Source organism: Halictus rubicundus, unplaced genomic scaffold (genome assembly GCF_050948215.1).
Source record: "Halictus rubicundus isolate RS-2024b unplaced genomic scaffold, iyHalRubi1_principal scaffold0063, whole genome shotgun sequence".
Lineage (NCBI taxonomy): Eukaryota > Metazoa > Arthropoda > Insecta > Hymenoptera > Halictidae > Halictus > Halictus rubicundus.
This window is the reverse complement of record NW_027488604.1, coordinates 183847-196554: the sequence shown is the minus strand read 5'-3', so window position 1 is coordinate 196554 and position 12708 is coordinate 183847.

The following is a 12708-nucleotide window of genomic DNA, read 5'->3' as shown; positions in this document are numbered from 1 at the left end:
TCTATCCTATCCTATCCTCTATCCTATCCTATCCTCTATCCTATCCTCTATCCTATCCTATCCTCTATCCTATCAAATCCCCTATCCTATCCTCTATCCTATCCTATCATCTATCCTCTATCCTATCCAATCCTCTATCCTATCCTATCGTCTATCCTATCCTCTATCCTATCCTATCCTCTATCCTATCCTATCCACTATCCAATCCTATCCTCTATCCTCTATCCTATCCTATCCTCTATCCTATCCTATCCTCTATTCTATCCTATCTTCTATCCTATCCTATCCTCTATCCTATCCTATGCTCTATCCTATCCTATCGTCTATCCTATCCTCTATCCTATCCTATTCCTCTATCCTATCCTATCCTCTATCCTATCCTATCCTATATCCTATCCTATCCTCTATCCTATCCTATCCTCTATCCTATCCTATCCTGTATCCTATCCTATCCTCTATCCTATCCTATCCTATATCCTATCCTATCCTCTATCCTCTATCCTATCCTATCCTCTATCCTCTATCCTATCCTATCCTCTATCCTATCCTATCCTCTATCCTACCCTATCCTCCATCCTATCCTATGCTCTATCCTATCCTATCCTCTATCCTATCCTCTATCCCATCCTATTCCTCTATCCTATCCTATCCTCTATCCTATCAAATCAGCTATCCTATCCTCTATCCTCTATCCTATCCTATCATCTATCCTCTATCCTATCCAATCCTCTATCCTATCCTATCGTCTATCCTATCCTGTATCCTATCCTATCCTCTATCCTATCCTATCCTCCATCCTATCCTATCCTCAATCCTATCCTTTCCTGTATCCTATCCAATCCTCTATCCTATCCTATCGTCTATCCTATCCTGTATCCTATCCTATCCTCTATCCTATCCTATCCTCCATCCTATCCTATCCTCTATCCTATCCTATCCTATATCCTATCCTATCCTCTATCCTATCCTATCTTCTATCCTATCCTATCCTCTATCCTATCAAATCCACTACCCTATTCTCTGTCCAATCCTATCCTCTATCCTATCCTATCCTCTATCCTATCTTATCCTCTATCCTATCCTATCTTCTATCCTATCCTATCCTCTATCCTATCCTATCCTCTATCCTCTATCCTATCCTATCCTCTATCCTCTGTCCTATCCTATCCTCTATCCTATCCTATCGTCTATCCTATCCTCTATCCTATCCTATCCTCTATCCTACCCTATCCTCCATCCTATCCTATGCTCTATCCTATCCTATCGTCTATCCTATCCTCTATCCCATCCTATTCCTCTATCCTATCCTATCCTCTATCCTATCCTATCCTATATCCTATCCTATCCTCTATCCTATCCTATCCTCTATCCTATCCTATCCTCTATCCTATCCTATCCTCTATCCTATCCTATCCTCTATCCTATCCTATCCTCCATCCTATCCTATCCTCTATCCTATCCTATCCTCTATCCTATCCTATCCTCTATCCTATCCTATCCTCTATCCTATCCTATCCTCTATCATATGCTATCCTCTGTCCTATCCTATCCTCTATCCTATGCTATCCTCTATCCTATCCTCTATCCTATCCTATCCTCTATCATATCCTATCCTCTATCCTATCAAATCCCCTATCCTATCCTCTATCCTATCCTATCCTGTATCCTATCCAATCCTCTATCCTATCCTCTATCCTATCCTATCCTCTATCCTATCCTATCCTCCAACCTATCCTATCCTGTATCCTATCCTATCCTCTATCCTATCCTATCCTCTATCCTATCTTATCCTCTATCCTATCCTATCCTCTATCCTATCCTATCCTCTATCCTATCCTATCCTCTATCCTCTATCCTATCCTATCCTCTATCCTCTATCCTCTATCCTATCCTATCCTCTATCCTATCCTATCGTCTATCCTATCCTCTATCCTATCCTATCCTCTATCCTACCCTATCCTCCATCCTATCCTATGCTCTATCCTATCCTATCGTCTATCCTATCCTCTATCCCATCCTATTCCTCTATCCTATCCTATCCTCTATCCTATCCTATCCTATATCCTATCCTATCCTCTATCCTATCCTATCCTCTATCCTATCCTATCCTCTATCCTATCCTATCCTCTATCCTATCCTGTCGTCTATCCTATCCTCTATCCTATCCTATCCTCTATCCTATCCTATCCTCCATCCTATCCTATCCTCAATCCTATCCTTTCCTGTATCCTATCCAATCCTGTATCCTATCCTGTCCTCTATACTATCCTATCCTCTGTCCTATCCTATCCTCTATCCTATCCTATCCTCTATCCAATCCTATCCTCTTTCCTATCCTATCCTCTATCCTATCCTATCCTCTATCCTATCCTATCTTCTATCCTATCCTATCCTCTATCCTATCAAATCCCCTACCCTATCCTCTGTCCTATCCTATCCTCTATCCTATCCTATCCTCTATCCTATCCTATCCTCTATCCTATCCTATCCTCTATCCTATCCTCTATCCTATCCTCTATCCTATCCTCTATCCTATCCTATCCTCTATCCTATCCTATCCTCTATCCTATCCTATCCTCTATCCTATCCTATCCTCTATCCTCTATCCTATACTATCCTCTAGCCTATCCTATCCTCTATCCTATCCTATCGTCTATCCTATCCTCTATCCTATCCTATCCTCTATCCTATCCTATCCTATCCTCAATCCTATCCTTTCCTGTATCCTATCCAATCCTGTATCCTATCCTGTCCTCTATACTATCCTATCCTCTATCCTATCCTATCCTCTATTCTATCTTATCCTCTATCCTATCCTATGATCTATCCTATCCTATCGTCTATCCTATCCTCTATCCTATCCTATCCTCTATCCTATCCTATCCTCTATCCTATCAAATCCCCTATCCTATCCTATCCTCTATCCTATCCTATCCTCTATCCTATCCTATCCTCTATCCTATCCTATCCTCTATCCTATCAAATCCCCTATCCTATCCTATCCTCTATCCTATCCTATCCTCTATCCTATCCTATCCTCTATCCTATCCTATCCTCTATCCTATCCTCTATCCTCTATCCTCTATCCTATCCTATCGTCTATCCTATCCTATCCTCTATCGTATCCTGTCGTCTATCCTATCCTCTATCCTATTCTATCCTATCCTCCATCCTATCCTATCCTCAATCCTATCCTTTCCTGTATCCTATCCAATCCTGTATCCTATCCTGTCCTCTATACTATCCTATCCTCTATCCTATCCTATCCTCTATTCTATCTTATCCTCTAACCTATCCTATGATCTATCCTATCCTATCGTCTATGCTATCCTCTATCCTATCCTATTCCTCTATCCTATCCTATCCTCTATCCTATCCTATCCTCTATTCTATCCTATCCTCTATCCTATCCTATCCTCTATCCTATCCTATCCTCTATCCTATCAAATCCCCTATCCTATCCTCTATCCTATCCTATCATCTATCCTCAATCCTATCCAATCCTCTATCCTATCCTATCCTCTATCCTATCAAATCCTCTATCCTATCCTCTGTCCTATCCTATCCTCTATCCTATCCTATCCTCTATCCTATCGTATCCTCTATCCTATCCTATCGTCTATCCTATCCTCTATCCTATCCTATCCTCTATCCTATCCTATCCTCTATCCTATCCTATCTTCTATCCTATCCTATCCTCTATCCTATCAAATCCCCTACCCTATCCTCTGTCCTATCCTATCCTCTATCCTATCCTCTATCCTATCCTCTATCCTCTATCCTATCCTATCCTCCATCCTATCCTATCCTCTATCCTATCCTATCCTCTATCCTATCCTATCCTCTATCCTATCCTATCCTCCATCCTATCCTATCCTCTATCCTATCCTATCCTATCCTCTATCCTATCCTATCCTCTATCATATGCTATCCTCTGTCCTATCCTATCCTCTATCCTATGCTATCCTCTATCCTATCCTATCCTCTATCCTATCCTCTATCCTATCCTCTATCCTATCCTCTATCCTATCCTATCCTCTATCCTATCCTATCCTCTATCCTATCCTATCCTCTATCCTCTATCCTATACTATCCTCTATCCTATCCTATCCTCTATCCTATCCTATCGTCTATCCTATCCTCTATCCTATCCTATCCTCTATCCTATCCTATCCTCTATCCTATCGTATCCTCTATCCTATCCTATCGTCTATCCTATCCTCTATCCTATCCTATCCTCTATCCTATCCTATCCTCTATCCTATCCTATCTTCTATCCTATCCTATCCTCTATCCTATCAAATCCCCTACCCTATCCTCTGTCCTATCCTATCCTCTATCCTATCCTCTATCCTATCCTCTATCCTCTATCCTATCCTATCCTCCATCCTATCCTATCCTCTATCCTATCCTATCCTCTATCCTATCCTATCCTCTATCCTATCCTATCCTCCATCCTATCCTATCCTCTATCCTATCCTATCCTATCCTCTATCCTATCCTATCCTCTATCATATGCTATCCTCTGTCCTATCCTATCCTCTATCCTATGCTATCCTCTATCCTATCCTATCCTCTATCCTATCCTCTATCCTATCCTCTATCCTATCCTCTATCCTATCCTATCCTCTATCCTATCCTATCCTCTATCCTATCCTATCCTCTATCCTCTATCCTATACTATCCTCTATCCTATCCTATCCTCTATCCTATCCTATCGTCTATCCTATCCTCTATCCTATCCTATCCTCTATCCTATCCTATCCTATCCTCAATCCTATCCTTTCCTGTATCCTATCCAATCCTGTATCCTATCCTGTCCTCTATACTATCCTATCCTCTATCCTATCCTATCCTCTGTTCTATCTTATCCTCTATCCTATCCTATGATCTATCCTATCCTATCGTCTATCCTATCCTCTATCCTATCCTATCCTCTATCCTATCCTATCCTCTATCCTATCAAATCCCCTATCCTATCCTATCCTCTATCCTATCCTATCCTCTATCCTATCCTATCCTCTATCCTATCCTATCCTCTATCCTATCAAATCCCCTATCCTATCCTATCCTCTATCCTATCCTATCCTCTATCCTATCCTATCCTCTATCCTATCCTATCCTCTATCCTATCCTCTATCCTCTATCCTCTATCCTATCCTATCGTCTATCCTATCCTATCCTCTATCGTATCCTGTCGTCTATCCTATCCTCTATCCTATTCTATCCTATCCTCCATCCTATCCTATCCTCAATCCTATCCTTTCCTGTATCCTATCCAATCCTGTATCCTATCCTGTCCTCTATACTATCCTATCCTCTATCCTATCCTATCCTCTATTCTATCTTATCCTCTAACCTATCCTATGATCTATCCTATCCTATCGTCTATGCTATCCTCTATCCTATCCTATTCCTCTATCCTATCCTATCCTCTATCCTATCCTATCCTCTATTCTATCCTATCCTCTATCCTATCCTATCCTCTATCCTATCCTATCCTCTATCCTATCAAATCCCCTATCCTATCCTCTATCCTATCCTATCATCTATCCTCAATCCTATCCAATCCTCTATCCTATCCTATCGTCTATCCTATCCTGTATCCTATCCTATCCTCTATCCTATCCTATCCTCCATCCTATCCTATCCTCAATCCTATCCTTTCCTGTATCCTATCCAATCCTCTATCCTATCCTATCGTCTATCCTATCCTGTATCCTATCCTATCCTCTATCCTATCCTATCCTCCATCCTATCCTATCCTCTATCCTATCCTATCCTATATCCTATCCTATCCTCTATCCTATCCTATCTTCTATCCTATCCTATCCTCTATCCTATCAAATCCACTACCCTATTCTCTGTCCAATCCTATCCTCTATCCTATCCTATCCTCTATCCTATCTTATCCTCTATCCTATCCTATCTTCTATCCTATCCTATCCTCTATCCTATCCTATCCTCTATCCTCTATCCTATCCTATCCTCTATCCTCTGTCCTATCCTATCCTCTATCCTATCCTATCGTCTATCCTATCCTCTATCCTATCCTATCCTCTATCCTACCCTATCCTCCATCCTATCCTATGCTCTATCCTATCCTATCGTCTATCCTATCCTCTATCCCATCCTATTCCTCTATCCTATCCTATCCTCTATCCTATCCTATCCTATATCCTATCCTATCCTCTATCCTATCCTATCCTCTATCCTATCCTATCCTCTATCCTATCCTATCCTCTATCCTATCCTATCCTCTATCCTATCCTATCCTCCATCCTATCCTATCCTCTATCCTATCCTATCCTCTATCCTATCCTATCCTCTATCCTATCCTATCCTCTATCCTATCCTATCCTCTATCATATGCTATCCTCTGTCCTATCCTATCCTCTATCCTATGCTATCCTCTATCCTATCCTCTATCCTATCCTATCCTCTATCATATCCTATCCTCTATCCTATCAAATCCCCTATCCTATCCTCTATCCTATCCTATCCTGTATCCTATCCAATCCTCTATCCTATCCTCTATCCTATCCTATCCTCTATCCTATCCTATCCTCCAACCTATCCTATCCTGTATCCTATCCTATCCTCTATCCTATCCTATCCTCTATCCTATCTTATCCTCTATCCTATCCTATCCTCTATCCTATCCTATCCTCTATCCTATCCTATCCTCTATCCTCTATCCTATCCTATCCTCTATCCTCTATCCTCTATCCTATCCTATCCTCTATCCTATCCTATCGTCTATCCTATCCTCTATCCTATCCTATCCTCTATCCTACCCTATCCTCCATCCTATCCTATGCTCTATCCTATCCTATCGTCTATCCTATCCTCTATCCCATCCTATTCCTCTATCCTATCCTATCCTCTATCCTATCCTATCCTATATCCTATCCTATCCTCTATCCTATCCTATCCTCTATCCTATCCTATCCTCTATCCTATCCTATCCTCTATCCTATCCTGTCGTCTATCCTATCCTCTATCCTATCCTATCCTCTATCCTATCCTATCCTCCATCCTATCCTATCCTCAATCCTATCCTTTCCTGTATCCTATCCAATCCTGTATCCTATCCTGTCCTCTATACTATCCTATCCTCTGTCCTATCCTATCCTCTATCCTATCCTATCCTCTATCCAATCCTATCCTCTTTCCTATCCTATCCTCTATCCTATCCTATCCTCTATCCTATCCTATCTTCTATCCTATCCTATCCTCTATCCTATCAAATCCCCTACCCTATCCTCTGTCCTATCCTATCCTCTATCCTATCCTATCCTCTATCCTATCCTATCCTCTATCCTATCCTATCCTCTATCCTATCCTCTATCCTATCCTCTATCCTATCCTCTATCCTATCCTATCCTCTATCCTATCCTATCCTCTATCCTATCCTATCCTCTATCCTATCCTATCCTCTATCCTCTATCCTATACTATCCTCTAGCCTATCCTATCCTCTATCCTATCCTATCGTCTATCCTATCCTCTATCCTATCCTATCCTCTATCCTATCCTATCCTATCCTCAATCCTATCCTTTCCTGTATCCTATCCAATCCTGTATCCTATCCTGTCCTCTATACTATCCTATCCTCTATCCTATCCTATCCTCTATTCTATCTTATCCTCTATCCTATCCTATGATCTATCCTATCCTATCGTCTATCCTATCCTCTATCCTATCCTATCCTCTATCCTATCCTATCCTCTATCCTATCAAATCCCCTATCCTATCCTATCCTCTATCCTATCCTATCCTCTATCCTATCCTATCCTCTATCCTATCCTATCCTCTATCCTATCAAATCCCCTATCCTATCCTATCCTCTATCCTATCCTATCCTCTATCCTATCCTATCCTCTATCCTATCCTATCCTCTATCCTATCCTCTATCCTCTATCCTCTATCCTATCCTATCGTCTATCCTATCCTATCCTCTATCGTATCCTGTCGTCTATCCTATCCTCTATCCTATTCTATCCTATCCTCCATCCTATCCTATCCTCAATCCTATCCTTTCCTGTATCCTATCCAATCCTGTATCCTATCCTGTCCTCTATACTATCCTATCCTCTATCCTATCCTATCCTCTATTCTATCTTATCCTCTAACCTATCCTATGATCTATCCTATCCTATCGTCTATGCTATCCTCTATCCTATCCTATTCCTCTATCCTATCCTATCCTCTATCCTATCCTATCCTCTATTCTATCCTATCCTCTATCCTATCCTATCCTCTATCCTATCCTATCCTCTATCCTATCAAATCCCCTATCCTATCCTCTATCCTATCCTATCATCTATCCTCAATCCTATCCAATCCTCTATCCTATCCTATCCTCTATCATATCAAATCCTCTATCCTATCCTCTGTCCTATCCTATCCTCTATCCTATCCTATCCTCTATCCTATCGTATCCTCTATCCTATCCTATCGTCTATCCTATCCTCTATCCTATCCTATCCTCTATCCTATCCTATCCTCTATCCTATCCTATCTTCTATCCTATCCTATCCTCTATCCTATCAAATCCCCTACCCTATCCTCTGTCCTATCCTATCCTCTATCCTATCCTCTATCCTATCCTCTATCCTCTATCCTATCCTATCCTCCATCCTATCCTATCCTCTATCCTATCCTATCCTCTATCCTATCCTATCCTCTATCCTATCCTATCCTCCATCCTATCCTATCCTCTATCCTATCCTATCCTATCCTCTATCCTATCCTATCCTCTATCATATGCTATCCTCTGTCCTATCCTATCCTCTATCCTATGCTATCCTCTATCCTATCCTATCCTCTATCCTATCCTCTATCCTATCCTCTATCCTATCCTCTATCCTATCCTATCCTCTATCCTATCCTATCCTCTATCCTATCCTATCCTCTATCCTCTATCCTATACTATCCTCTATCCTATCCTATCCTCTATCCTATCCTATCGTCTATCCTATCCTCTATCCTATCCTATCCTCTATCCTATCCTATCCTATCCTCAATCCTATCCTTTCCTGTATCCTATCCAATCCTGTATCCTATCCTGTCCTCTATACTATCCTATCCTCTATCCTATCCTATCCTCTATTCTATCTTATCCTCTATCCTATCCTATGATCTATCCTATCCTATCGTCTATCCTATCCTCTATCCTATCCTATCCTCTATCCTATCCTATCCTCTATCCTATCAAATCCCCTATCCTATCCTATCCTCTATCCTATCCTATCCTCTATCCTATCCTATCCTCTATCCTATCCTATCCTCTATCCTATCAAATCCCCTATCCTATCCTATCCTCTATCCTATCCTATCCTCTATCCTATCCTATCCTCTATCCTATCCTATCCTCTATCCTATCCTCTATCCTATCCTCTATCCTCTATCCTCTATCCTATCCTATCGTCTATCCTATCCTATCCTCTATCGTATCCTGTCGTCTATCCTATCCTCTATCCTATTCTATCCTATCCTCCATCCTATCCTATCCTCAATCCTATCCTTTCCTGTATCCTATCCAATCCTGTATCCTATCCTGTCCTCTATACTATCCTATCCTCTATCCTATCCTATCCTCTATTCTATCTTATCCTCTAACCTATCCTATGATCTATCCTATCCTATCGTCTATGCTATCCTCTATCCTATCCTATTCCTCTATCCTATCCTATCCTCTATCCTATCCTATCCTCTATTCTATCCTATCCTCTATCCTATCCTATCCTCTATCCTATCCTATCCTCTATCCTATCAAATCCCCTATCCTATCCTCTATCCTATCCTATCATCTATCCTCAATCCTATCCAATCCTCTATCCTATCCTATCCTCTATCCTATCAAATCCTCTATCCTATCCTCTGTCCTATCCTATCCTCTATCCTATCCTATCCTCTATCCTATCGTATCCTCTATCCTATCCTATCGTCTATCCTATCCTCTATCCTATCCTATCCTCTATCCTATCCTATCCTCTATCCTATCCTATCTTCTATCCTATCCTATCCTCTATCCTATCAAATCCCCTACCCTATCCTCTGTCCTATCCTATCCTCTATCCTATCCTCTATCCTATCCTCTATCCTCTATCCTATCCTATCCTCTATACTATCCTATCGTCTATCCTATCCTCTATCCTATCCTATCCTCAATCCTATCCTTTCCTGTATCCTATCCAATCCTGTATCCTATCCTGTCCTCTATTCTATCCTACGTTCTATCCTATCCTATCCTCTATCCTATCCTATTCTCTATCCTATCCTATGCTCTATCCTATCCTATCGTCTATCCTATCTTCTATCCTATCCTATCAAATCCCCTATCCTATCCTCTGTCCTATCCTATCCTCTATCCTTTCCTATCCTCTATCCTATCCTCTATCCTATCCTATCCTCTATCCTATCCTTTCCTCTATCCTATCCTATCATCTATCCTATCAAATCCCCTATCCTATCCTCTATCCTATCCTATCATCTATCCTCTATCCTATCCAATACTCTATCCTATCCTATCCTCTATCCTATCAAATCCCCTGTCCTATCCTCTGTCCTATCCTCTCCTCTATCCTATCCTATCCTCTATCCAATCCTATCCTCTTTCCTATCCTATCCTCTATCCTATCCTATCCTCTATCCTATCCTATCTTCTATCCTATCCTATCCTCTATCCTATCAAATCCCCTACCCTATCCTCTGTCCTATCCTATCCTCTATCCTATCCTATCCTCTATCCTATCCTATCCTCTATCCTATCCTATACTATCCTCTATCCTATCCTATCCTCTATCCTATCCTATCGTCTATCCTATCCTCTATCCTATCCTATCCTCTATCCTATCCTATCCTATCCTCAATCCTATCCTTTCCTGTATCCTATCCAATCCTGTATCCTATCCTGTCCTCTATACTATCCTATCCTCTATCCTATCCTATCCTCTATTCTATCTTATCCTCTATCCTATCCTATGATCTATCCTATCCTATCGTCTATCCTATCCTCTATCCTATCCTATCCTCTATCCTATCCTATCCTCTATCCTATCCTATCCTCTATCCTATCCTATCCTCTATCCTATCCTATCCTCTATCCTATCCTATCCTCTATCCTATCAAATCCCCTACCCTATCCTCTGTCCTATCCTATCCTCTATCCTCTATCCTATCCTATCCTCTATCCTATCCTATCCTCTATCCTATCCTATCCTCTATCTTATCCTATCCTCTATCCTATCCTATCCTCTATCCTATCCTATCCTCTATCCTATCAAATCCCCTATCCTATCCTATCCTCTATCCTATCCTATCCTCTATCCTATCCTATCCTCTATCCTATCCTATCCTATATCCTATCCTATCCTCTATCCTATCCTATCCTCTATCCTATTAAATCCCCTATCCTATCCTCTATCCTATCCTATCCTGTATCCTATCCTATCCTATCCTCTATCCTATCCTGTCGTCTATCCTATCCTCTATCCTATCCTATCCTCTATCCTATCCTATCCTCCATCCTATCCTATCCTCAATCCTATCCTTTCCTGTATCCTATCCAATCCTGTATCCTATCCTGTCCTCTATACTATCCTATCCTCTATCCTAACCTATCCTCTATCCTATCCTATCCTCTATCCTATCCTCTATCCTATCCTATCCTCTATCCTATCCTATCCTCTATCCTCTATCCTCTATCCTCTATCCTCTATCCTCTATCCTCTATCCTATCCTATCCTCTGTCCTATCCTATCCTCTATCCTATCCTATCCTCTATCCTATGCTATCCTCTATCCTATCCTATCCTCTATCCTCTATCCTATCCTATCCTCTATCCTCTATCCTCTATCCTATCCTATCCTCTATCCTATCCTATCGTCTATCCTAACCTATCCTCTATCCTATCCTATCCTCTATCCTATCCTATCCTCTATCCTATCCTATCCTCTATCCTATCCTATCCTCTATCCTATCCTATCATCTATCCTCTATCCTATCCTATCAAATCCCCTATCCTATCCTCTATCCTACCCTATCCTCTGTCCTATCCTATCCTCTATCCTATCCTATCCTCTATCCTATCCTATCCTCTATCCTATCCTATCCTCTATCCTATCCTATCCTGTATCCTATCCTATCCTCTATCCTATCCTATCCTCTATCCTATCCTATCCTCTATCCTATCCTATCCTCTATCCTATCAAATCCCCTATCCTATCCTCTATCCTATCCTATCATCTATCCTCTATCCTATCCAATCCTCTATCCTATCCTATCGTCTATCCTATCCTCTATCCTATCCTATCCTCTATCCTATCCTATCCTCTATCCTCTATCCTCTATCCTCTATCCTATCCTATCCTCTGTCCTATCCTATCGTCTATCCTATCCTCTATCCTATCCTATCCTCTATCCTATCCTATTCCTCTATCCTATCCTATCCTCTATCCTATCCTATCCTATATCCTATCCTATCCTCTATCCTATCCTATCCTCTATCCTATCCTATCCTCTATCCTATCCTATCCTCTATCCTATCCTATCCTCTATCCTATCCTATCCTGTATCCTATCCTATCCTCTATCCTATCCTATCCTCTATCCTATCCTATCCTCTACCCTATCCTATCCTGTATCCTATCCTATCCTCTATCCTATCCTATCCTCTATCCTATCAAATCCCCTATCCTATCCTC